The sequence below is a fragment of the Cricetulus griseus genome, chromosome 2, assembly GCF_003668045.3.
Source record: "Cricetulus griseus strain 17A/GY chromosome 2, alternate assembly CriGri-PICRH-1.0, whole genome shotgun sequence".
Taxonomy (NCBI): Eukaryota; Metazoa; Chordata; class Mammalia; order Rodentia; family Cricetidae; genus Cricetulus; species Cricetulus griseus.
The window spans coordinates 147261425-147287186 of record NC_048595.1 but is presented as its reverse complement, the minus strand read 5'-3'; the positions used below and the strand labels follow the sequence as shown (position 1 = coordinate 147287186).

The 25762-nt window shown below is 40.5% G+C and overlaps 1 protein-coding gene and 1 non-coding gene across 2 annotated transcripts in view; both read right to left on the bottom strand.

Annotated features, from left to right (window-relative positions):
• The window catches only part of Ncoa2 (nuclear receptor coactivator 2), a 245696-nt gene that overhangs the window by 201004 nt on the left and 18930 nt on the right, over nt 1-25762 (bottom strand).
• Nucleotides 2748-2854, bottom strand: LOC113833806. The gene has a single exon (XR_003481956.1). It is a non-coding gene; the product is annotated as a U6 spliceosomal RNA (small nuclear RNA).

The following is a 25762-nucleotide window of genomic DNA, read 5'->3' as shown; positions in this document are numbered from 1 at the left end:
AATATTCAAAACAAGAAGACGTGCTGACCTACACTAGTAAAACCACACAAGCCATCCTAGAAGGGGGAGATAACTTTTGTGGGGGGAGGGGATTCGAGACAGGGTTTCTCTGTGAAACAGTCCTGGCTGTCCTCAAACTTACTCTGTAGGCCTCGAATTCACAGAGATACACCTGCCTCTATCTCCCAGCTTCTGGGATTAAAGGCATGTGCCACCACCAACAACAACAACTTAGGGGGGATAACTTTAAACATAAACCAAAGATAGAGTTTTCAAAAGCACTTCCTAAGACACATTCAACCCCTATTTATTTACTACTGAGGCTCTACTGCATGCCAAACACTATTCTAGGTCCTGGGGACCATGCAATAAGTAAGATAATGGGGTAGGGGGCAAACCAAAAACCTTATCCCCGTGGAATCTTTAGTCCACTAGAGACTAAATCATTTCCTATCATATTCTAATTCCAAAATACTGCCTGAAGTCCTCAGCTAAGAAATCTCCCCAAGCCATGCCCAAAGTTCAACAGGAAAATTGCCACTGACAGCAGGGACAAGTTCAACATTGAAAATAACAGTGGGACCTAATGCCTGCCATCTTGACTTTGAGGAATGATTCACTTATGATTCTATTAGACTTCTAACTCCATCTGGTGCTGCTGGCTTCCTTCTGGGAACAGAAGAGAACATACATACAAGGAACCTAAGTGGAACTACAACGTAAGAGTTGATATTTTCACATGGAACCTAAATTAGAACATCTACCTGCCCTCATGTTTAAAAGACCCCCAGACCTTCCAGGAAAATACCACTTACAAACTAAAAATTGTATGGAGACCCCTGTCCAGACCTAAACTTGGAGCAGAGAAAGGTTAATGCCTAGAAATGTTTGAACATTACATATTTCAATATGAAAGATGTGTTTTATTGCTGTAAATAAATACCATTCTTCCTAAAAAGTGAGCCAGTCATCAATTTTAAGCCCAGCAGAGACATTTAAGAACACAAGATTCCCTATCAGTTGCCTGCTTTGCCTGGACAGGGTACACGGGGGTCTTTTTACCCTAGTCCCTTGTGAAGCTTTAGGATTCACGACCCATCACTGCACTGTAAAGCACTGAACCAGGAGCATTGCTGGTGTGGCCTACAGTCATCTTCCCTTGGCCACAGCCCAGCACTTTGGACATCAATGTTTTCTCTAAGAAACAGCCCTTTCCATTCTTTCTGAGTGCTTGTGATTCTTTCTTCTGCTGAAGGTAGTGAAGGTAGAAAACTAAGTGAGCATCCTCTGCTGGAAACACGCATTCCTTGCATTTCTGTTATCAAATTCTAGTCTTTTAAAGTATATTTTAAATGATCTCTTCTGCCAATATACAAAAAAAAAGTATAGAAAATTCAGTTGTGTTTCTCTATGACAGCAATGAACAACCTAATAGGCTACAATACTCAGGACTAATAGTCACGAAGGTGAGGACTGTGCACTGAAAACCACAACCCACTGCTGACAGAAACCAAAGACTGCAAAGGGAGAGGAAACATCAGGACATTGTTAAAAAGACAGATACCCAAAGTCAACTAGACAGCCATTGTAGTGCCTAAAAAAATTACAATGATCTTCTGCATAGAAATGGAGAAAGAATCCTCACAGTCATGTGGAGATGGCAGAGCCAAAAATAATCAACAGTAGTGTAAAGGAGCAATGTTGAAAGACCTGCACTCTTCAACCTCACAATTGCACCAAGATATCACAATCAAAATAGTTGCACTGGACTACAGACCAAAAACAATCCTGGATCCCTGTGGTCAATGATTTTCAACCATGCCAACATGATGGTCCATTCAACAGTCACATGGATAAGAACAGAAGTGAACCCCTAGCTCACACCAAATACAGAAATATCTACTTTAGGGACTGAAACCACAGAAATCTCACAAGCTTATACAGCTGAACTTTTGCCACCTCCGACATTAAAAGTAACATCAAGGACAACTTGAACAAAATTAAAGGTGCTTGTTTACCAAAAGACAGTATCAAGGCAATGACAAAACTATGGCAGAAATGGTGACAGTGCCTATCACAAATCGATGCCCCCACCTCCAGATGTGGAGGAACCTACTACATATTACACAGCAGCAGCCCACTCTACGTATCTAGAATCAAAGCAAACCTTAGGACATTTTTAATGTCTCCAAAGTCAGCTTAGGACCAAGGAGTAAAGCATGGCATCTGAGTTCAAACTGTGGTGAAGAGCAAGGGAAAGAAGCTTAGCCGTGTGCTCCCAGCCATTGGTCTTCAGACAAATTGGTTATTATTCAAGAAGTTAGCACATGTTTTTCTGGTACAATTTACTGAAAATTCACTATTTATCCCTTCATCTCACCTTTCAAGCTACTAAAGTCCCAAGATAAAACACATAAATAGCAAGTTGCCCTACCAGTCTTCAGTGTGAATTTAATTAGTAGTGCAAACAGAACCCTTGCATTTAAGGGCAGCTCATAACACATCTTTAAGAGGCCCCTGGAAGCCTTGATGCTCCTGGTCCTCCCACCCAAAGCATCCCTAGCCATGCACCTGGAAAGCCAGGTTCTTGATTTTGTTTTAATACCCCATCCATCTGAACAGAGGATTAAGTGTCTCTGCCAGTTAAAATATTATTTGTGGAGTACTATCCCAATATGCACTCTGGCCAAGTACATCACTTAAGTACTAAAGATTAACAAAAAAAAAAAAAAAAAAAAAAAAAAAAAAAAAGCATGGACTGCTTCATGAATTTTCGTGTCACACTTGTGCAGGGGCCAAGTTAATCACCTCTGTATTGTTCCAATTTTAGTGTATGTGTTGCCAAATGGAACACTAAAGGGAAACTATTTTTAGGGTCAAATTAAAAATAATAATAAGATGAAACAAACTTTTGTCTAAAACTACTCTGGGTAACTTTGAAGTAAAGACCCAGCTTTCCACACTAACTTACAAAACTCTTTGTTTGTAGACAAAATGTTTACATGAAAATTGTAGCTTAAAGAAAATAACTAAACATAAAAATTTAGACAAGTTCTAAATAAAACTTCCTTTATAAAAACTTAATTTGGAGTTAAGGATTTAGCTCAGTGGTAAAAGACTGAACACAGGCCTGGACCCAGGCCTCAGCTGGGGGTGGGGGGGGCTTAATTTACTTTAAATTGTATGTACTTTTTTAACTCCTTAAGAAAAAAATGAAAATTTGATATATATTATCTTTTATTGTTCAAAACAGTAGATTCTGTTTCTTGCTTTCTCTACTTATCTTACAGAACTTAAAATCAAACCTTCCATTATTACAAAATCTGAAACAGTTTAATTATGAGTAAACACATTTCTAAATGTCCAGTCTCCAAACAGAATGCCAATATTTAGGAAGCAAAGTCCTTTTTCTAAAGGAACACAGTAAGTCAATTCAGAGACCCCAGAACAGTCAAGTAAGAGTTAACGGGAATCAGAAACTCAACCCCCTAGGAAGAACCAAAGGAAGCAGTTAACTTCTGGAAAATCCCAAGATTTTAAATCAAAACCCAGGTTTAAGAAGCCAAGTGGCCCAGCCTAATGCTCCCACCTGCCATACCTGAGCATCAGTTAACAGACAAGAGAATTGCATACTGTATGTATGCAGCTGCTCTCTTCCAATGACCATTAGGCATTCATAGAAAAGGCTGAGTTTTTAGCACATATTTACTATATTGCCCAAAAGGATCTAATTTAAAAAAATAAACAAGGAAAGGGAGGGGGTGATCATGAAAGTTAGAGTGAGCTGAAGAAACTGGGAAAACCAAAAAAAGCTGGCAATCGAAACTGTAACTTGTCATCAGTGCAGACAGAGCAGAGGCCATTCTCTGGAAAGCTACTTGGCACTTAGTTAAGTTTGTTAAACAAGCTAAGTAAACAAGGAAGGTATTAACCCTATGTGAAGTGAAAGTTTATAGTCAGACATGTAGTAGATATTAGTTACTTTTCTGTTACTCTGATAAAACAGTATAGATAAAGAAGAGTTTGTTTTGGCTTACTGCTGCGGAGTGGCAGCAAGAGGCAGGCATGGATGCTGCAACAAGAAGCTGAGAGCTCACATATTTTAACAGAAGCAAAGAGAGAGAGCAGCACGGGACTAAGTGAGCCTTTTTAGTCTCAAAGTCCTCCAGTGAGACACCTCATCCCCAACTGGTGACCAAGTGTTCAAATGCCTGAGCCCAAGTAGGACATTTCTCATTCAAAGCACCAGAGCATACAAGAGCGCATGGCGGCTTTGGGGTAGAGACTAGAATCTGGAAGCAGTCCCAACCTCCTTTACCTGGTGAGTGGATGAATAGGCTGGCGTGCGACTGCACTCTGGAGTACTGGCCACAATGAGAAAGCATAAGCTAACACTAAACAGCTAGGTGCAAAAGGCATACAACTTCATTCACACCATAAAGGCTGCCAGTCTAAGGGTGACAGCGGGGGGGGGGGGGGGCTTAAAAATACAACAAAATTTCTAATCATATACATTTGTGTCTATATCTCATTATAGACATTTGTCAAAGCCTGAGATTTTATATTTGGAAAGTTGGAGATACACACACACACAATTTTATTTCTAACCCTCAAAACAAAGTTAAGAAAAACCTAATTATCTCAGGAGTATTCCAGAAATAAAACATTTTTTTATCTTATTATAAAATGATGTTTTAGAGCCAGGTGTGGTGGTTTACACCTTTATTCCAGCACTCTGACGGAGGCAGAAGCCAGCAGATATATGTGTGTTTGAAGCTAGCCTGCTCTACATGACAGACCAGCCACCTTAGCATATGGAGACTATCTCAAAAAGCAAGCAAACAAAATACAATGTTTCTTCTCCCACAAGTAATACAATTACAGTACTGGTAGATAAACAACTAAATAGAGAAACATAGGTAGAGAACACTCAAAGAATAGTGTGAAAATGAGGGAGAGAGCTAGATGACACATGGCTCTCCAGCTAGAGTGACATGATGGATTTCACATGCAGCTAAAATCTCCAAGACCGGGAAAATTATTAGAAGGGAGGAGAAAGGAGAGAGAGAGAGAGAGAGAGAGAGAGAGAGAGAGAGAGAGAGAGAGAGAGAGAGAGAGAGAGAGAGATATGAATTATCCTAGCTATTAATCCAAGAACACCATGAAAAATGATTTTGCCTAAAACATTCAAGTTTTACTGTTAGGACTAAAGAAGAGAAGAAGTGCCATATCTGAGGGAGAAAGTACACACTCCAAATACAGTTTGCAAGGTGAGGAGGGGGCAGGAAATACAGTCTGCAGGGTGGGATGGGGGCAGGAAATGGAAAGGATAGACAAGCAGCCCAAGAAAAAGGCATTGAAACAGACACTCATGGGAAATGGTTAATCAGCTGATAAATTGAGTAAATTCTGACTTTTTAAGGAAAATTAATTTCTTCAAAGAGAAACCATGTTAAGTTGAAAATAGAAACAGAATAAATGGCCTTTTTTTCTTTGGGACAGGGTCTCTGTTTTATATAGCTCTGGGTTGTGACCAGGCTGGTCTTGAACTCACAAATAAATATTCACCTACCTCTGCCTCTGCCTCCCAAGTACTAGGACTAAAGGTGTGGTGACTATGCTGGGCTAGATCTTGGGAGAATAAATCAGATAATGCATACTGAAGTCCTTAAGTGTAAAAGTGTGACTAGTTTTGCTACACCCTCTCTTATGCTAATGAGCAGGAGAATCTTCTAGCTAGTCAGCTAATCCCACTATAGTCACTGGCCATAAATAGAGAAGGTAAAACTGAGAATGGCATGTGTGGGACAGTCTCTCCAGCACTCCTATTCTAGTTTCCAGTAACACTACAAAATGAACACTATTCAGTGTGCCGAAGGGGCCTCACTATTCTGAAACAGCTAGGCAGGGCCTATAATGCGACAGTTGTGTTTCAGTCTGTTCATGCCGACAGTGTGGGAACTCTGGAGTGGGTATTACCATTTCCGTCTGGTGCAAGTCTAGGAGGGTTTCAAGACAAAAACCAAATGATGCATTTATTCAGCAACCCTCTATGCTGCCCTGAGCCTTTCTAGCTTTGTTTTTCCAATTTAACAGACATTTGAGACAATCAGTATTTGGTACATATAGATGGTAGTTGCTTTCCAAACAACTGGAAAAAATACACTCATTTCAACCTAATAAATATGCATGAACAGACTCAATATTGTAGACAGGCCTAACAAATCCAGGACTCTTTACAAGTACCATTCTTCTAAACCTGTAATTCAAAGCCAAATTTGGCATCATGTTATTCCTTTCAGCTTTATGTTTAAGTAGACCACAGTTATTCTTTAGAAGAGAATGCCTCCAGTTTCTGTACATCCAGAACATTCACCATTAAAGTTCAGTTTCTCACAGTGCCCTTTGAAATTCTAAGGAAATGTCTTCCAAATGTGTTGAGCGTTCCAAGTGGGGAAACACATAAACATTTCTTTAAGTTTTCCATGAAAAAAAAAAAAAAGAAGAAGAAGAAGGAAGAGCGGGGAAGAGGGTGAATAATACAATGAAAATGATAGGGGGAAAAAGTATCCAGAAAACCACAAGGTAAAAGCCAGGCGGTGGTGGCCCACGCCTTTAATCCCAGCACTCGGGAGGCAGAGTCAAGTGGATCTCTGTGAGTTCCAGACCAGCCTGGTCTACAAGAGCTATCTCCAGGATAGCTTCCAAAGCCACAAAGAAACCCTGTCTCCTAAAACCAAAAACCAAAACCATGAGGCAAAAGGGCCTGGGTAGGCCCTAAACAACCCAGACCAACAGGTACCTTCACATTAATGATGCACCCAACCAAGGAACAATGGGAGACAGAACAAAATAGCAGTCATCTCCACCTCCAGTGAGTGGGGAGACTCCTTAGCAGCATAGAGCCAAGAGCAGGGGACTCCACCCACCATCAGCCACACAGTCCACACCTGGCCTCAAGTGCCACAAGACCCATTTCTGGCTTCCAAGTTGAATCTAAGCAGATCCCAAAGATCCTATGAGAGCCTCTTACCATACATAATTGCTCCTGGGACACAAAGTGGGAAAGCGACATACACAGCAGTGAGGTGTGACAACAGATGTCTACACAGCAGTGGGGGATGTGGACTGAGAAAGAGCACAGGTTGGTTAAATAAAGAGGGGAAGTAACTGGCTCTGCAGCAGGCATCAGTGGGATTGAACAAATTATGAATTTAAGAAAGAATGAGGCTGGCGAGATGACCCAGCAGTTGGGAGCACTGGCTGCTCAGAAGACAGGGTTCAAGTCCCAACACCTACATGGCAGATCATGACTGCCTGTAACTCTAGTTTCAGGGAATCTGACACCTTCACACAGACATACATGCAGAAAACACACCAATGCACATGAAAAGAAAAGACAGAAAATGAGGGGGAGGAAGGAAGGAAGGAAGGAAGGAAGGAAGGAAGGAAGGAAGGAAGGAAGCAAGGAAGGAAGGAAGGAAGAAACAGGATATTAGGTGTTTCTATGTGAACTGGCTCCACTCTGGCCTTAATCACAATCTAGTAAGAAAGTGCTCAAATTAAAAGAATCTCATGGGCTTTGTGGGTTATATATATGGCTTTTCTAACTAAAATGTTTCAATTCTTTATTAATTTTGGCTTTTTTCTTAAGCATTCTATTCAGAATTATATATCTAATGCCTGCATTTGTTTTTTTAAAAAATACAAAAACATGCAAAGTCATATAGCCTTTTTTTCTTTTTCTTTTTCTTTTTTTTTTCTTTTTTTTTTCTTTTTCTTTTTTTGAAGTTTGGAGTCAAACCTGTGATACAGGCTAGTCCTGCAAGCTATGTGAATGGCAGGAGGGCAGGAGGGCAGGAGGAGTTCAAGTTAAAAGGCTGCCTGGGATACAGAATGGGCAACTTAGACAGACCCTGTCTAAAGAGAAGTAAAAAGCAGGCTGGGATGTTGCTGGTGGTAGAGTGCTTGCCTAGCATGCACTAGACTCTGGGTCCCATCTCCAATACCAGAAAACAAATAAAAAATATTATTTTGAAGCTTGATGTACTTACTAAACCATCATTGTTCCAGAATTCAGATTTTTAGGCAAAGGATTCCCAGGAAACCCCAAGTAACCCCAACCGACACATTTCACAGCAGCTAGTCAAAACACTCTAGCAGGGCGTTGGTGGCGCACACCTTTAATCCCAGCACTCGGGAGACAGAGGCAGGTGGATCTCTGAGTTCCAGGCCAGCCTAGTCTCCAGAGCGAGTGCCAGGATAGGCTCCAAAGCTACACAGAGAAACCCTGTCTCGAAAAACAAAAAACAAACAAACAAACAAAAACCACTCTATACATGACAGAAGAGGACTTTTACCCCTAGAAAACCAAGTGTTCATAAAGGCAAAACTCCTTAAGACTGCCAGAAATGGGTATACTGAAGTCTACATGCAGTGACCTCCTCCTGGCAAGCACTGCAGGAGTCTCCATAGTGTAGTCAAGGGAGGGCAGGCACACCCACCCATATCTAACTGCACATCCAACCCTCAGACACCCTACCCGTGCTTGTAGAGAGAAGTTTTAAAAGTCCCCGTTACTGGCAGCCCAGGCTCCCTCCACCATAGCCACCTCCTTTCAGATGAACCCCTAACCACTCTCTCTTCTCCGGCTGACCTTGCTTCAGCTGCTGTGTCTCATTAGGAGACGCTGAACACTGTTTTGAAATGAAACAAATTCAAAATAACAGCATTTGTGAGATTAACATGAAAACGTGTTTTCCAATTTCTGAAGCACTGTAGGCATAATGGCACTAATTGCTACTGTTTCTTCTCTTTTGTCCTCAGGAGGTGGACTACATTTCCAGATACAGTGAAAGACTACCAACAGAGTAATAGTTACACCAATAACATATATAAATATGACTGCTGAGAGGGTAACACGAATTGTGGAGTCACTGCATATAGGGACCAATAATCACAGTACTTTGGCTTTTAGTAAAAACTAGCTCCTGGCACAAACAGTTTCAATTTAAATGTTTGATTATCAGTTTCCATGTATTAAATGGCACCATTCAAAATGTTAGAAAATTCTCAGTGTAATAATTATGGATCCAAATGCTAAAGATGTTTTAAGAACTACTTTTTAAAAAGTAAAAGAGAGAGAGAGAGAGAGAGAGAGAGAGAGAGAGAGAGAGAGAGAGACTATTACTTGAAGACCCCGCTGACATAAAGGCAGCCTACAGAACTGCTGCAGCCCATCTAAGCTGTGACTTCAGGAAGATACCTCGGGTCAAATGAACACATCCACAAGTGTTCTCAAGCCTAAGAGCGATTGATCATCAACTCTAGCTTTTAAATTGCAGGGCTGTGACTGCTCCTCCAGGTTTCCCACATTCACATACATTCAGCAGACATCACTACAGACGCATAGTGGAAGATCGGTTGGTTTCTGTTCTTGCTCATTTCCAAATGAGGCCTGGGAAATCTGCAGGTGGTTCTAAGGTGTCAGTGCCGCAGGACAACACAAAGCACGACAGTTTTTACATGGAATGGGAGGTACAGTGAGTTAGCAGCAACGACTCAAGACTTAAGGCTGAAGAATGACACCCAGGGTTGAGCAAAGCCTAGAACAGAGATCATTCCAGACAGAGTGCCCTCAGTAAAGGTGTTGTATATGAGTGAAGTTTGATGAAGTGCCATGCGGGCTGAAGGAAGCACACAGAGGGGAGGCTGCCAAATACTATAGGCCAGAACCTCCCCAAACAGGCAACTCACAAGACAAGCTGCCAGACAAACGGGGTGGAGTTTTAGGAAATTTCAAATCTAAGGGCATCGAAGGTGGATTAAAGATCAAAGTGAAAGGAAGAGAAACACAGCCATTATCTGTGTTTTTATATTAAGGAAAATCTGGGCTACAAGATGATTCAGCAGGTAAAGGGCTAAAGACACTGGCTACCAACCCTCTGGACGTGAGTACCATCCTTGACTCCCTCAGATTACCCTGCCTTAATAAAGGAATGATGGCATTCCAACACCAGTCAGACAAAGGCATGAAAACACACAAACAAACACACACACACACACACACACACACACACACACACACACACACACACAGCTTTTATTTGTTCACTCCTTTTAAAAATCTGCTACTGAGGCTAAAGTAATCCATTACAATATCCCTGAAGGTCATTGATTGTACTTTTCCTACGGTGTTGGCGAAGTTTGGTGAAAGCAAGGTTCTAACGGTTTATTACAATCTTTCACTGAGTTCAAATGTTCCATATCACTACTGATATGTTAATTAGGACAGTTGTCACGGTCTGAAGTGTTCAAAAGGAAAATGACATAGTGCATTTAACTGAATGAAGTCACTTCTTAGTCAGAGTGACCCTCCCAACACTCCCTGTAGCAAAGTCTCTCTCTCTCTCTCTCTCTCTCTCTCTCTCTCTCTCTCTCTCTCTCTCTCTCATATTTTTACTTTTCTCTATAGGGTCTCATATAACCCAAGCTGGCTTTGAACTATCCATTAATAACAACACAGGATAATCTTGATCTGCCTCCTCCCCGCTTCTGAGTGCTGGAATTACAAGGCACAAGCCACCACACCTAGTCCATGAATTGCTGGGGATCGAACCTAAGGCCTCTCAAATGATAAGCAAACACTCAACTAACTGAGCTACATCCCTAGCCTGGAAATTCTACTTTTTATGTATCCTGTAAATTCACCAGATAAGAATGAAATCGGCTGGGGCGTTGGTGGAGCACGCCTTTAATCCCAGCACTCGGGAGGTAGAGGCAGGCGGATCTCTGTGAGTTCGAGGCCAGCATGGTCTCCAGAGTGAGTGCCAGGATAGGCTCCAAAGCTACACCCTGTCTCGAACAAACAAAACAAAACAAAACAAAACAAAACAAAAGAATGAAATCGACATCTCTGCTACAATGGCTACTGAACTAAAATAGTGACTTACTTGTTGGGTATCTTCTAAAGCTGCAGAGACAGTCCTCCAGGGGAGAACGATAACTGAATGTGCTTTATTTACACTTCCGGATGCTATCACATTAGCTATTTCCTCATTATGCATTTGTCACTTTCTTTACATTTCTCCATATTTGGGAGTAGATTACTAAAATAATAAGCTTAAGTAACAGTTTGAACAGGTTGTACTATTTCTACCATTAACAAAATGGATAGATTTCCTGGAAATTTACAGCTCATTTGATACACTGATAGATTATACAGAAATTCGATTTTTGTAACTCAAACAATTTAAACATAGTTTGGAAAATACTCATTTAAGAAAGCCTTAGTACAACTGGTTCTTTGATAAAATTGAATGTGTAATTGAGTGTATAAAATTGAACATACACCAACATAAAATTAATAAATCAGCCTTGATTACTCTGTTTTGTTCGTTTTTGGTTTTTGAGACAGGGTTTCTCTGTGTAGCTTTGGAGTCTTGGAGTCTATCCTGGCTCTCGCTCTGTAGACCAGGCTGGCCTTGAACTCAAGAGAGATCTGCCTGCCTCTGCCTCCCAAGTGCTAGGATTAAAGTAGTGTGCCACTAATGCCCAACCGACTAATCTGTTTTTCTAAGTCTGGATTTCCTTAAAGTTTGCTTGTCTTTGACAGTTCTGTCAAAAACTACCTTATAGGTCTTGTGAGGTGACATGGATCTGAAATCCCAGCACTCAAAGAGGCCCAAGGATGGCAAATTGTTGAGTATATCTCTGGGCTACAAAATCAAAAATCTTGATGTCTGCTACAAACAAAAAGGCTTATTATGAACACTGTACAAATGATGACTGGATCAGAGAAATGTGTTTTACTGGAGCTCAGGTTTGAGATTAGGAAGCATATATCTGACTAATCCACAATACAAGTCACTGTATCTTCCACCATGGTTGGCTCTAGAAGACAAGGTCAGAGGACATAAAACCTTTCCCATCATTGGTAATGACAACCACTCCAAGGGAAGGGCATACACTAGAGCAGTGATTCTCAACTTATGGGTCTCGACCCCTTGTGGGGGGCTGGGGGGGCTCAATGAACGTTTCACAGGAGTTGCCTAAGACCATCAGGAAAAAGATATTTACATTACAATTCACAACAGTAGCAAGATTAGTTATGAAGTAGCAATGAAATAATTTTTTGGTTGGTGTCACCACAACATAAGGAACTGTATTAAAGGGTCACAGCATTAGGAAGGTTGAGAACCAATGCCCTATAGAGGCTGACAGAACAGTTGGAGGCTTAAACAAGATTAGGAGTCAATTTTGGGTACAGGTAGGCTATCTGGCTCTCAGACCCTATTACTCTTGCTTGCCTAAGGAGTAAAATAAGCTACAACCACAGGCAGAAAATAGCCCCAGTGTTTTTGCAGGATTCTAGATATTTCTGATTACATGACACAGAAAAGATGAGACCAGTATAGAGAACAAGAGACTACCTGTCAGAAAATTCCAGGTTTCCTTTCCTGTAAACACTCTAAATTATTCCCAGCTATGTGAGGACGCTACATTTCAAGTAACAACAACTGAGAAATAAACACCTTTATTGTATGTCTAAGTAAAGAATCTCACTGTTAAACAAGCATGATGGCACACACTTGTAATCCCAGCACTTGGGAGGTAGAAGCAAGAGCTCCAGGCTGGCCACAAGCCACACAGGGAAAGGAGCTAGACTTGAATACATGAGACCCTATCTCAAAACACAGTTGAGCAGAATCTACTGGAATAGGAGAAAGAAAAGGATGCGAATGGAGCCCACACCAAGCTGTAAGAAGCCTATGACAGCAAGAAAAAGGCAGGTGAAAGTCTAACAAAGCAGGAGATTTTACCAGCAACAATAGTGACTGACAAATGATTTAAAATTAAAAAGGGAAAAAAAAAAAACTCTATCTAGGGTAGATAGGGTAGAGTGCTTTGCTAATACATGTAAAGCTTATGTTGATCTCTAATACCACACAAGGGAAGGAGCTGAAGTGTCCAAAGACAGAGGCAGCAGCTCTGTGAGTTCCAAGCCAGCCGTTGTCTACAAAGCAAGTTCCAGGCCAGCCTTGTTAGAGTAAGACCTTGTCTCAAAAACAAAACAAAAAAGCTGAATGCACATAACCTTTGCCATGCTAAGCAATAATTATATGTTATGTTGTTGCACCAAAAATAAGGGTAAGCATAACCATGTATACATACTAGTAACTTATACTCTTGAAAATGGGGAGGGGGGGTTGGTGGCACTCGCCTTTAATCCCAGCACTCAGGAGGCAGAGACAGGTGGATCTCTATGAGTTCGAGGCCAGCCTGGTCTTTCAGAGGGAGTGTCAGGATAGGCTCCAAAGCTACACAGAGAAACCCTGTCTAGAAAAAAAAAAAAAGAGAGAGAGAGAGAGAGAGAAGAAAATGGTAAAATGATACATTTTGAACTGTATTCTGTATTATACAATGAAAAATACATAATAAAGGCACTGAACAATCTAGAAAACAGCAATATCAAATGAACAATGGAGATACACTAAAGCTCACAGAAACTTCTGAGGTGCATAGAGAGCATGGAGCCACCACCAAGGAAAGCTCTCATGTGGGGAAGACACACCTATTGCTTTGATTTTTAACCAACTAATCAGAAGTACTGTGAGAACACTTCAGTCTCAAAGGCATGAGAGCCCTGAACAGGCTACACGCCTGACTAGAACCCAAGATGGAAACCCCTGTTCTTTTGGTCATCATCACAGAGACCTCTGGGTGGGAGGGGTCTATTCTAAAAGCTTGACTTCTAAGGGATCTTTTAAGCAATAGAGTCTATTAATAGTAAACAAGCAAAATCCATTGGTTTATAAAATATAAATATTCACAAATAGATACTGTATATACATGTAAATTTTTAATATTAAAGTATTAAAATTATCAAGCTAAATCACACTGATGAAAAAATACCAGGCTAAATCACATTAACTGTAAGTCAACTTAACCAAAGAAAAGTGGAAAATTACTGAATCAGGTACTGAATTAATGGCAAGAAAAACAAAACAACAAAAAAATATAAACCAGACATATGAGTACATTCAATTTGAAACCCTACAAAGAAAAAAAGAAAAAGAAAAAGAAATTCCAGACATAATTTAAAACAGTGATTCTGGAAACCAGAATTCTCAGAGCTCAAAGGTCATCCACCCACAAAGGACAGCAGCTACCCAAGTTCTCTCTGTTGTTAAATTGGGGGGGGGGGCAAAAAATCACATATTAGTGCAAAACTTAGACCCGAATACTTATCATCTAGAACTGCTAAGATCAGTTCAAGCTCAATAGAGTAAGTATTCCCTAGCAGGTTCCAAAAACATCCCCAAATGGAGTACCACAAATCCTAATTTTATATAGCTTTATGATTTTACCGATGACATGTGTATATACTTCTGGGGACATGCTCCACCAAGACAGGCCTTCCATCTTATATGAAGCAACCAAGGAAGATCCATCATCAGATGCACACCAAACAGGTGGTATTGCCACAACATACAGGTTACTTCACCATTCCAGAAGGGTCGCTTTACAGTCAGTTCCCCATTCCAACCACAAGCAACATTTGCCTAATTTCTGTTGCTGCATCTCACTTGTTCCTGCTCCAAAGCTTTACAGAAAAAGACACAGAATGTGGTCTGGTCCCTTTTACACAGCGTATGTGACACTGATTCATATGACTGTTACCTTTATCACTGATTGCTTCTTTTTACAGCAAAATCGTATTCCCATGTGTGACCTTCCCCTTAGATGGACACTGAACTTCTCCAGTCTCCAGACATATGAATAAGTCACTACAAACATCCACACACAAAGACTCATGGACATGTACTTACATCCTGAGAGATACACAGAGGAATATGCCAAGTGCCCTCTACACTATCAGATGCTTTCTAAGAAACTGCAAACGTGCCAGGCATGCCCCTGCCTTTGGTTGCCTCTTCCCCTGCACTAGGTATGGGCTTTCCTTTTGTAATTATTATCTCTATATAAATTTAAGCAACAATGAAATGGTTCCAGGCATTGAGCTTTCTTACTCTCCACATAACCTGGCATTTTAATAAGTCTTTCTGTGAATGATCTGTCCAGGTTTTCAACTGAATTGACAGTAAGTATAAAGAGTTCCTTGTTTTTTATTTATTTACTTTTTTTTAGTGGGGTGGTTTTGTTTGTTGGTTTTGATTTGGTATGTTGGTTGGTTTGTGTTTACTTTCTCTTTTTTTTTTTTTTTTAGATAGGGTCTCGCTATGCTGCTCAAGTTGGTCTTGAACTCACCTAAAGCCCAGGCTGACTATTAACTTACAATCCTCCTGTATCAATCAGGGCTGGGGTTACAGGCATGTGTCACCACACAGGTTTGGCTCCTCTTTACAGATTTTACATTTTGGGATTTGTTTTGTTTTGTTTCTGTGAATATTTCTTTCTCCCGATCTGTGGTCTATGCTTTCATTTTAACAGTTTCTTTGGGATAGACAGCTTTAACTGTGAAGCCCTATTCATCATTTTTTTCATAATTAGTCCTTTGGCATTTCAAAAAATCCTTGCCTATGCCCAAGTCATAATATTATCTTCTTCTAAGTTTTCACATTTTCACTTTTCTATGAGGCATTTAGAAGGAAAAAGGTCAAGGCAAGGTTCATTTGTATATAAGAAAAATTCAACAGGGGCCAGAATGGTTGAGAGCACAGACTGCTCTTTCAGAGGACCAGGGTTCAATTCCCACATGGCAGTTCACAACTGACTGTAACTCCAATCCCAGGGGACCTGACATCCTCACAGAGACATATATGCAGGCAAAACATTAATGCTCATAAGAAATTTTAAAAATAAAATAAAAAGAATCCCCAGCACCCTCAGAGAGAGAGGAGAGAGAGGAGAGAGAGAGGGGGGGGAGATTCAAAAAAAATAAAAAATAATATGTGCTTAGGTTTGGTGATACAGCTCTAATCCTAGCACTCAGGAGCAGAGGCAGATCAATCACTGAGTTTGAGGCCAGATTTCTTGGAGTGAGTTAGTTCTCACAAAAGCAAGAGGTGATAAAACAGCAAGGGTGGCCCCTGAATCCTTGCTCACCATGTAATGCCTCATGCACCCAGTCCTACTACTGTGAGGCCATTACCCATGGGTCCTCAACAATGGCCACAGATTGGGCTTGCTGACCTTCAACTTCCAGACTGCAAAACTATGAACTAAATAAATAAATCTCTTTTCTTTTTTGAAAAAAATATATTGCTGTTATTTTGTGCATGGGTATTTTGCTTACATGTACATCATTTGCAACCTTGTGGAAGCCAAGAGGCTGTCAGATCCCCTGGAACTGTAGTTATGAACAGTTGTGAGCTACCATGTGGTGCTAGGACTCAAACCTGAGTCCCCTGGAAAAGCAGCCAGTGCTCTTAGTCACTGAGCCATCTCATCAGTTCCTCTCTTTCTCTTTATAGAACACTCAGCTCAACTCTCTTGCTACAACAAGGGAAATAATACAACTAACTACCCAACTCCATTCAATCAAAAATACCAACTGTCTGTTATTTGAATTTTGAATAAAAAAAAAAAAAAACTTTCTGCTAGGCTATGAATTTGCTCATGTGTGACAGATCTTTTAAAAAACAAAAAAGGGCAGAGCAGTAGTGGTGCACACCTTTAAGCCCAGCACTCAGGAGGTAGAGACAGGCGGATCTCTGTGAGTTCGAGGCCAGCCTGGTCTACAGAGCTAATTCCAGGATAGGCTCCAAAGCAATACAGAGAAACCCTGTCTCAAAAAGGGGGGGGGAAGGGATTCACAGGCTGGGGGGAGGGGATTCACAGGCTGGGGAGATGGTTCACTCAGTGTAAGCATGAGGACGAGAGTTCAGACCCTCAGCATCCACATAGATCTGGGCCACAACATCTGTAACTCCAGCACCAGAGTGGCAGACACAAACAGGTGAATCCCCAGGGCTCATGGACCATTCAGCCTAGTCCCAGCAATGAGCTCCAGGTTCAGAGCAACTGAAGGAGACAACCAACATTGACATGTGGCTTCCGTGCATGTGTGTACACCTGCGTACACATACATATATAACAGGGGGTATACTTGGAAGTCAGAAGGAAGCCGAATATGGTATTTCAGAAAATCCCTTGAAGAGTTGAGAATTAAGACACATCTAAAATGAGATTTGGATGATGAAGGCCTACATGTTAATGCAGCTGTAATGGTGCTGTGAAATAAACATGTGAACTGACTGCCATGATGACACCCATGTGGTGCTTAGACCACATTTCTGTGAGACCACATTTCTGTGATACTGTTTAGACCTGAGAACTGATGGAAAACTAAAGGTGCGCCTTTTATGCCTGCACACCCAGGGACATCTCAGACATGCCCGATATCATGCTGCCTGAAGTCACAGCACTTCTTTTAGGAACACCGCCCTTAGAAGACCATGAAATATTAGTACAGTAAGAAAGCCTTCTATACCAGAAGACTCCACATCTGAAGAGTCAACCAGACAGAAAGAAAACATTCACAGGAGGGCAGAAGGGATGCATAGGACCTTAAGCACAATCCTGTGGGGGGGGGGGGAATACACACACACACACACACATACACACACACACACACACTGTGCATTTAGGTTCCATTTACCTGAACTCTGCATTACACTCCGAATTTTTCTTTTATATTCATTGGCTTTATTTTAGTGTTATACTGGCTATAGCCAACTAAAGTGAATTTAAGACTTACTAATGAGTTACAATATTCCAAAGTTTAGAAAAAAAAATCCTACTAAAGAAACAAGAGAAAAAGGAGGTGAATGGGTGAACCATCTCTGAATTCTATGAGGTTATGCAACCAGTACAAATATAACATTATCTTAAAGGATTAAGTTTGGGTGGTTTACTTTACACCAAACTTTCATTAAAAAAAAAAAAAAAAAAAAAAAAAAAAAAAAAGATAGGCCAACGAACTTCAATTTTAGTTGACAAGCAAAATCTATTCACTTTAGCCCAAGGTGGTAGTGTTAGGGGTACAGCTCAGTTCCACACTTACCATTGCCTGTCAAAATCTTCCTCAGGTGTATCTTTCATCTTCCACAGGGAAGCTCGGGGCTCATGCTGGGAAGAACCACCTAAGAGCCAATCTCAGCTATCCATGATGCAAGAGTTGGGCTGGCCTGCTTTTGACCCCTGAAGCAGCCCCAAGCTGCAGTTGACACCAGCAGCACACAATCATCAATCTAAATTTTCAAAACTACACATTGATTTTCCACTGATGATGGTGTGATGGCTTTCTGCAGCAAATGGGCTCACACAATGGTGTGCTCTGTACACTGTGACAACGACTGACGGGAATAAAAACAAAACAAAACAAAAAAGGTGCAGTAGGAATTTATTTTTAACACTTAGAAATCAAAACTCTTTCAATGAGTGAAATCTTCATTGAAAGCAAATAAGCCAGCAAACAACACTAATGAAGGACCTCTAACAGTTCCTGAAGAAACTCTGAAGATGAGCCCATCTTTCAAAGAAAAACTTATTTCTGATCTATTGGAAATCATCTGCAATTCTAACACTCCTTTGAGATAATAAAAAAGGAAATAGGGCCCAATAGTGAATATAATTAGGTATAAATACATCAAAATTTAGTATTTATGTTGCATTGATCAGTATTACCCAAAATATTCGTTACAAAAATTAAATCTTTGAACACTTCTCATACCTTTAATTAGTTTGGCATTTTGAGCCAACCATCTTTTCATGCAAAACAAGCTGAATTGCTTAAACAGGATAAAAAAAAACAAAAACAAAAAAAGCCCAGAGCTTTTCCACAGTTACATACACACACACACACACACACACACACACACACACACACACACACACACACACAATCTTTTATGCTTCTGCCTGATGAAATGGAATTTTCAATCCAGAATTCCAGGCGCTAAGTTGAAAAGAATGGTTCCCATTTCTACAGCAGTACAAATAGAAATATGTAAATTAGTTCATGGACAGAATCATTCAGTTAGATAAAAAGTTTAAAAAAAAAAAACACATTAAGAACCAAAAAATGTGACAGTTCTCGCACAAAATCTAAAAATGAGGCAGCTGCTACCACTGGAGCCAATAAACTCAAATTAAAAGGGCAGGCAAGTACAGGGTTTTGTTTGCCAAGAAAATAACAGGCCAGATAATGCTTCCATCTCACAACTAACACTGGTAAGTTTGCCTTTTGTTCTGCAGACTGACGTAGGCATAGGCACCAGAGCAAAAACCATCACCAGGGTCTTTGGTAAAAAGCAGAACATTTCATCTAAGTCAGAACCACAAGTGATCAACTAAAACACATCGATTCCCTGGGTTATCTATTTCCTGGAAGATCTGGGTCAGTGACACAGCCTAACAGACACTGACTGCATCCACCTCACATCTAAGGCCGTGGATACAGTGGCCACACACTGGATCAGAATACAACCCAAATGGTTTGTATTAACAACCAGACATGCAGTAATACATCTTAAAATGTTATTCTAAGCACTTAGGTGCTATAGTATGTCTAAAAGTTAAAAAGATGATAGAAGTTTGCCTCCAAGTTAGGGGATGTCAAGCCAGCTCCCTACTGCCACTATAACACTAGCAACCCACATGTCTCTCCACAAGACCTAACTATGCAAAATTAGGGTGAGGCAAGAGGGGAAATTTTTAAGGAAGATGGTTTGTGGTTTTTCAAAGGAGTCTGACAATTCAAAAAATAATCTCACTGATTTCTTACCATAAGTCTATGATGTTCTATTCAAATATAAAGAGGTGGTGGCAGCGGGGTCGGGAACCAGAGGAGAGGAGGGAAGGGAAACTGTAATCAGTATGTAAAATAAATTTTAAAATGTTAAATAAAATTAAATTAAAAAATAAAGAGGTGGGGTCTTATAAATTTAGAGTGCTTTTCCTAAGAACAACAACTAGTGAAGCAGTGACCAAGAAAACAACTTATTTGGGATCTGTAGTCCCAGCTCTTACAGTTACAGTACTAAAAAGATAGCACCAAATGAACAAACTGATATTTAAGTAAGCTTTGCTAGAAGCAGGCTGATGGTGTTAGCTTTGACTGTTGTCAGTGGCTCAGTTAACACAGCCAGACCAGCTTAGTCTCCTCTACAAAATCTCCTTGGTGGCTGAGCTGGGGATTCAAAGCAAAAAGTATGGTTCCCAGTCTACATGCTACTTGTAAGCATGCTACATTCCTCTCACAGAGCCAAGCAGTTAAGAGATAAGAGTACACAAGATGGGAAGCCTTTTATAAATCTCTTAATGTCAGAAAACAAATACTATGCAGCAAAATAAGTAACATTTTAGAAAATAAATACTACACAGTAATTCTTCCATGGGGGGGGGGGTAGAAAATGCACATGTGGAGGTCAGAGACAATTTGCCTTTGTTATTTTGTCTCTCCTTCCACCATGTGGTCCTGGGGACACAACTCAGTTGTCAGGCTGGGTTTTACTCCTGAGCCATCTTACCAGCCCTATTCTCCTTATTTTAGCTAAGATATAATACCATGCAAAACTAAATTCCCAAAAATAGTTAGAACAATTACCTGGCTTCCAGAAGATTTGGGTAAACTGAAAGCTTTCTACCCACCTGTCTAGACAGCCACCATCTTCCACTTTAGTCATATTTTGAGAAGTGCAGGAGAAATCCAGTGTCTTGGAAATATTAATTAAACACATTTAGCACATGGCAAGAGAAGTAGAGATTCAAGCCTTTCAAGACACTGGAAAATAATTACCATGTGGCTGCACTCAACTTCCCAGGTACTTGGCAGTCTCCCTTTTCCAAGAATGGGTCTAGACAAACACATCACTGCTTGATGAAGGTGTTGAGCTGCCTGCCCATCAGCAGCTCATGTTGTCAATGACAACAGTTTCTGCCATAATTTTAGTTTACTGGAGACAGTAGTAGCAGAGAAAGGGGAACTCTAGCCAAGTAAATAGACCATGGCGGTAACCTCAGAACATTGTAGGTGAATGCAGGATCTGTACATCAGGAGAGACTCCCCTGAACAGTGAGTTCAAAGTCAGCACCAACACCCACACAAAGCCCTGCCTCAAAGAAACCACCTCTATGTGCCGGTTATACACAGCACACCCCAAAGGGGGAGCTTACCCTTGAGTTCATTCAAGAGTTTATTGTGTGTACTTTAAAGACACCAATAAAACAGCACTTTGCCTTCTCCTACATAAAACTTTGAGCAACTAAATTTTCCCTCTACCAACTGTCTCTGATGATGGTTTTCTTATTGGCTTGCATACCAACTAAAATGCACACAAAGATGACCAACAGCCACTTATGCACTGAAATACTGTCTTCCTTATACACTCATTGCCCCACTGAAGGATATAAAAGCATCAATAATCACAAAGCTCACACTGATTCAAGAAAAGGTAGGCTATTTTTTAAGTGTTTGAATATGCAAACATGACTTCTGAAGGCAGAGCCTAACTTCTGTAAATATGAGGATGAAATGATATCTGGAATTTGCTTCAAAGGAGTTGGGTTGGTAAAGGTCTACATGAGTAGTTTGTTTTATTATCCTACTTTCTAAAAGACTTTTCCATAATAATTTTGTTGCTATTGTTTTGGTTTTGTTTGTTTGGAGTTGCTTGCATGCTTTCCCGTCTTTGGTCTCCTAGCTCAAGCTGGCACTGAGCAGGTATGGAGCTGAGGCTGACCTAGGGTACTGATCTCCCTATCTTACCTTCACCCCCAGGTCCTTGGATTACAGGCATGTCTCCAAAAGAATGAAAAACAACAACAAGCACAACAACAAAGAAGAAGAATGAAAAACAAGACAAAATCCTGTAGAAAGACTTTCAGTTGGCACTAGAAACTCTCAAAAATTTCAGGAGGCTTTACGGAAACAAGAGGCCATCCCACTAAACTGTCTCTTTATCCTGATTTTAAATTTTAACTTCTCATTGTTTCAAATTGCTCTGAACTGACGGCAGCAGTACTAATGTCTCCCTGAGGAATGTGTAAGGACGTGATGGCAGAAGTTACAAGGAATTCTACAAAGCATGATGCTAAGACTTTATACACACTAACACTCATCCAATTATAATGGCATAACTACCAAATGTAAAACAATTTTGTTATGTTATTCAAGTTTATGGAGGTGATAATAATGCAAAACTAAATTTGAGATAATAATTCATGACATCAAGATCAAAACGAATAGACTGAAACTATAATGCATTTTAGTTACAATTTCCCAAGAATCTCAGGATTTCTCAGTGAAGTCAACAACTGATCAAGGACTATGCAGTGTAACATGCATGGTTTCCTGACACACACCTTGGTGTTTTGAGACAGGGTCTCTCTCTGTGTGGTCCTGGCTGTCCCAGAACTCACTATGTGGTTGTACCATGCTGGTCTCTGCCTCCCTGCGTGCTTGGAATAAAATCATGTACCACTATGCCCAGCACATGGCTTCTTGTAGGTTAAAAAACAAAAAGGAAATACACAATCTTGTTTTCTTCACAAAATCATGTGTCTGGATCATGCGACTAGTTTTATCATACTAAAATTCTGCCTATTGCCAACTTAAGGCATCCTCTAACTCCAAAGTCTCTTCCTTCTACTGAAGGTGTTTTCTGTCTTATTAAAGATATAAAAACCCAACTACATATAGGAAAAATTAGACAAAATGAAGCTACGGTAAGGTCAACAGCCACATGCATGCTCTGGCAAGAAAGTGCTTGTGACAATCAGAGGGAGAAAGCCATCGATTAGTGAGGCCATTAGGAGTTGCCTCAGAAGGCTCTCTCGATGTCACCCAACCATGGAAGAGGCCCACCTGACACAGGAGGAAGTGGCATTCTGTCTCTGAGGAACCTTTAAAACCATGATATTTCCACGTTTCTAACAACAGACAATTAGCTAAAACATTGGATCATAAAAAGCACATAGAAGTTTGTATCTAAAAAAAAATTTCCATGTTTCTTGTTTTTCTTTTTTGGGGGGGAGGAAGTTCGAGTCAGGGTTTCTCTGTGGCTTTGGAGGCTGTCCTGGAACTAGCTCTTGTAGGCTGGTCTCGAACGCAGAGATCGGCCTGCCTCTACCTCCTGAGTGCTGGGATTAAAGGTTTGTACCACCATCACCCAGCTAATTTCCACATTTCTAACAGACAATTAGCTAAAACAAAGGATCATGAAAGCACATAGAAGTTTGTATCTAAAAAGTTTTATGTCCACAGAGATGAAAGGAAATAAACAGGACTTAGTCTCCCAAAATTCATAGAAGTGTTGGGAAAAGTACGTGTTGCTGTAGGCCCATCTCTAGGGAACAACGTGAAGCTGCTAAGAACTGTGTTCAGGAATTCTAGAAGGCAAACCAGGGATGGAAGGGGGTATGTACCACTCCCAGTGTTTGGTTTGGTTTGGCTTGGTTTGAATCTAGCCAAGACAGAGCATGGATGCTTCTTTCAATGAACTGTTGTCACATGTTTTCAGATTAAAAAGATGTGCTGGAAAGGCAGTCTGTTACTCAGACTCCTCTCACCCTGACTCACTGCAGGATCAGCTGTGCTAATAACGCTTCACAACTCTCTTTTCCTGCTAAAAGCTCAAATGTGAGCTGATATGGCACATCACGAACTACACAGATGGCCTTCTACCGTCTCCACAGCTCCAAATCAAAAGCTCATTTGACTCACTAATACATATTCCTCGTTCAAGATCTAAAAACAAATATTAAAAACAAAGGATAATGAAAAACAAAAAAGACAGTCAATTTCACATGAGGCATCTACCTACAGGGCGAATATGCAACACAGCACCCAAAGCACAGCCTAGCTCCTGCAAGCACCGTGCGCATGCGTGTACTTCAGGGGTGACCACAAACCCCTAAGCATCAGGGGCAACAGCAAGCAGGGTAGGGCAGGGGAGATGCTCTTCCCTCCATGAGTGTGCGGCACCTCACTCAAGATAGTCACACCATCACAAGTGTGATCAGAAGTGAAGGATGGAAATCGGGATGCACAGCAGTGCTCCTGAGCTATGGATCAGATTTAAAAATGACTGTTGGGAATCCAGAATTTTCTGAAGAGTTTATGTTTTATGATTTTTATCTTAGAAATTTTTCAGTGATATTCATAAATGCTCTTCTAGTACCTCACTAGCCATAGATGGCATTTGCTTCTGTGAACTTCAAAAGCAGTTATTCTCTTTCCCTGCAGATCTGGAGAGTCCCCACTAAGGAATCTGATATATGAAGTTTTCCATCACTTCTGGGTAAATAAGTACATTCCACTCTCCAGGTAAACACAGGCTAGCACATCTGACTTCGGGGACTCGCTGTCATCTTTGAGACAGAATTTTATTTGCTACACATTGAAAATTTCAGATAGTCAATTTATCGCCCCCCCCCCACCAAAACTGCTAGTGATGAGAATTAAGCTGTCTGATGAAGTCCATTTTAGAAGGACAGTGGCAAGGCACTTTGTGACCCCTGGATTCTGAAGCATCTTTTTACAAGACTATCTTCCAACCCTAAGAAAAATAGAAATCTGATTTTGGTGAGTTAGTTCCACCATTCTTAGCAAGAACTGCATTTTTTTTCCTGAGAAAATTATTGAAGAATAAGCCACAGATTGAACTAGTCAAAAGTAACATCTAGTCTCATGCATTAATTTTCCCAAAAGAAAAGGGGTTTTATTTTAAATTATAATCAAACCAGCCAAATGATTTTAACACTGAGTTCCCATTAGATATTTCTCTGTCAAATCTAAGTGTAATCTGTCTGTAGAGAATAACATTGCCTGCTTCTAAGACCAACACTTACATATGTCAAACAAGCAGACAATCTCCCAAGTTAATGAAATGTGAATTTGACGTACTTTATTCTTCAGATATTTTCAATGTAATTTAAATGTTCTGCCACCTCCAAGTAGTTAAAATAACTACTTTTTTTCCTTAAAAGTCAGACACTTTACCGATTTTAAGTCACCCTGTTCTCAATCTCTGCACAAAACACGACTGCCAGCTGCACTGGTGACTATGTGAACCAAATAGACACAAATGGACACAAACTGCATAACCAGAGGATACAACAAATAATCTGCCTGTGGACAAGCATGAGACTAAATCTACTGGGTGCTAAAGGAAAATAAAAGTCATCCTCTAATCTAACAAAATGGGAACATATTTACTCTAAACAGTTGACACACAACATTCCAAATGGCTTCTCATAGTGCCAGGGTGACCCTGTGAACTCCTGGACAGTGTATTTGCTGGCAAAGAAGGGAGGATTAACTAAAAGCTGGGCCACGGAGAACTCACAGGTAGTTCTTGTCTTTGTGACTGACTTCAAAATAGCCTCTTGGAATATTCTCATTTGAAATATTAAAACAATGTAAGTTAAAATCCCAAAGACCTAGCTAATACTGACAAAACACCAACATGTGTCGATATTGATCACTGCAGGCACTAATAATGATAGAAATGATGGTAATGACAGAAAACATTTAAAGAAACCAGGCAGGAAGTCACCCGGATACAAATAGAGCACCAGACAGCAGTGCAGTGTCAACCAAACTGCTTTCATGGACTTGAAAAGCAAGCAAACAACTGCATTCAAAGAACTCCATGCTGGAATCTGATATTAACAGCTTCCAAAAGGATATCCCACAACAAAAAGCAAGGTTTTACACTCTGCTTGCTCATGATATCATCTCCTAAGAGTATCTAAATGAAAAAACCTCATGGCAAGATCTTGTTTGAGCTGTGAT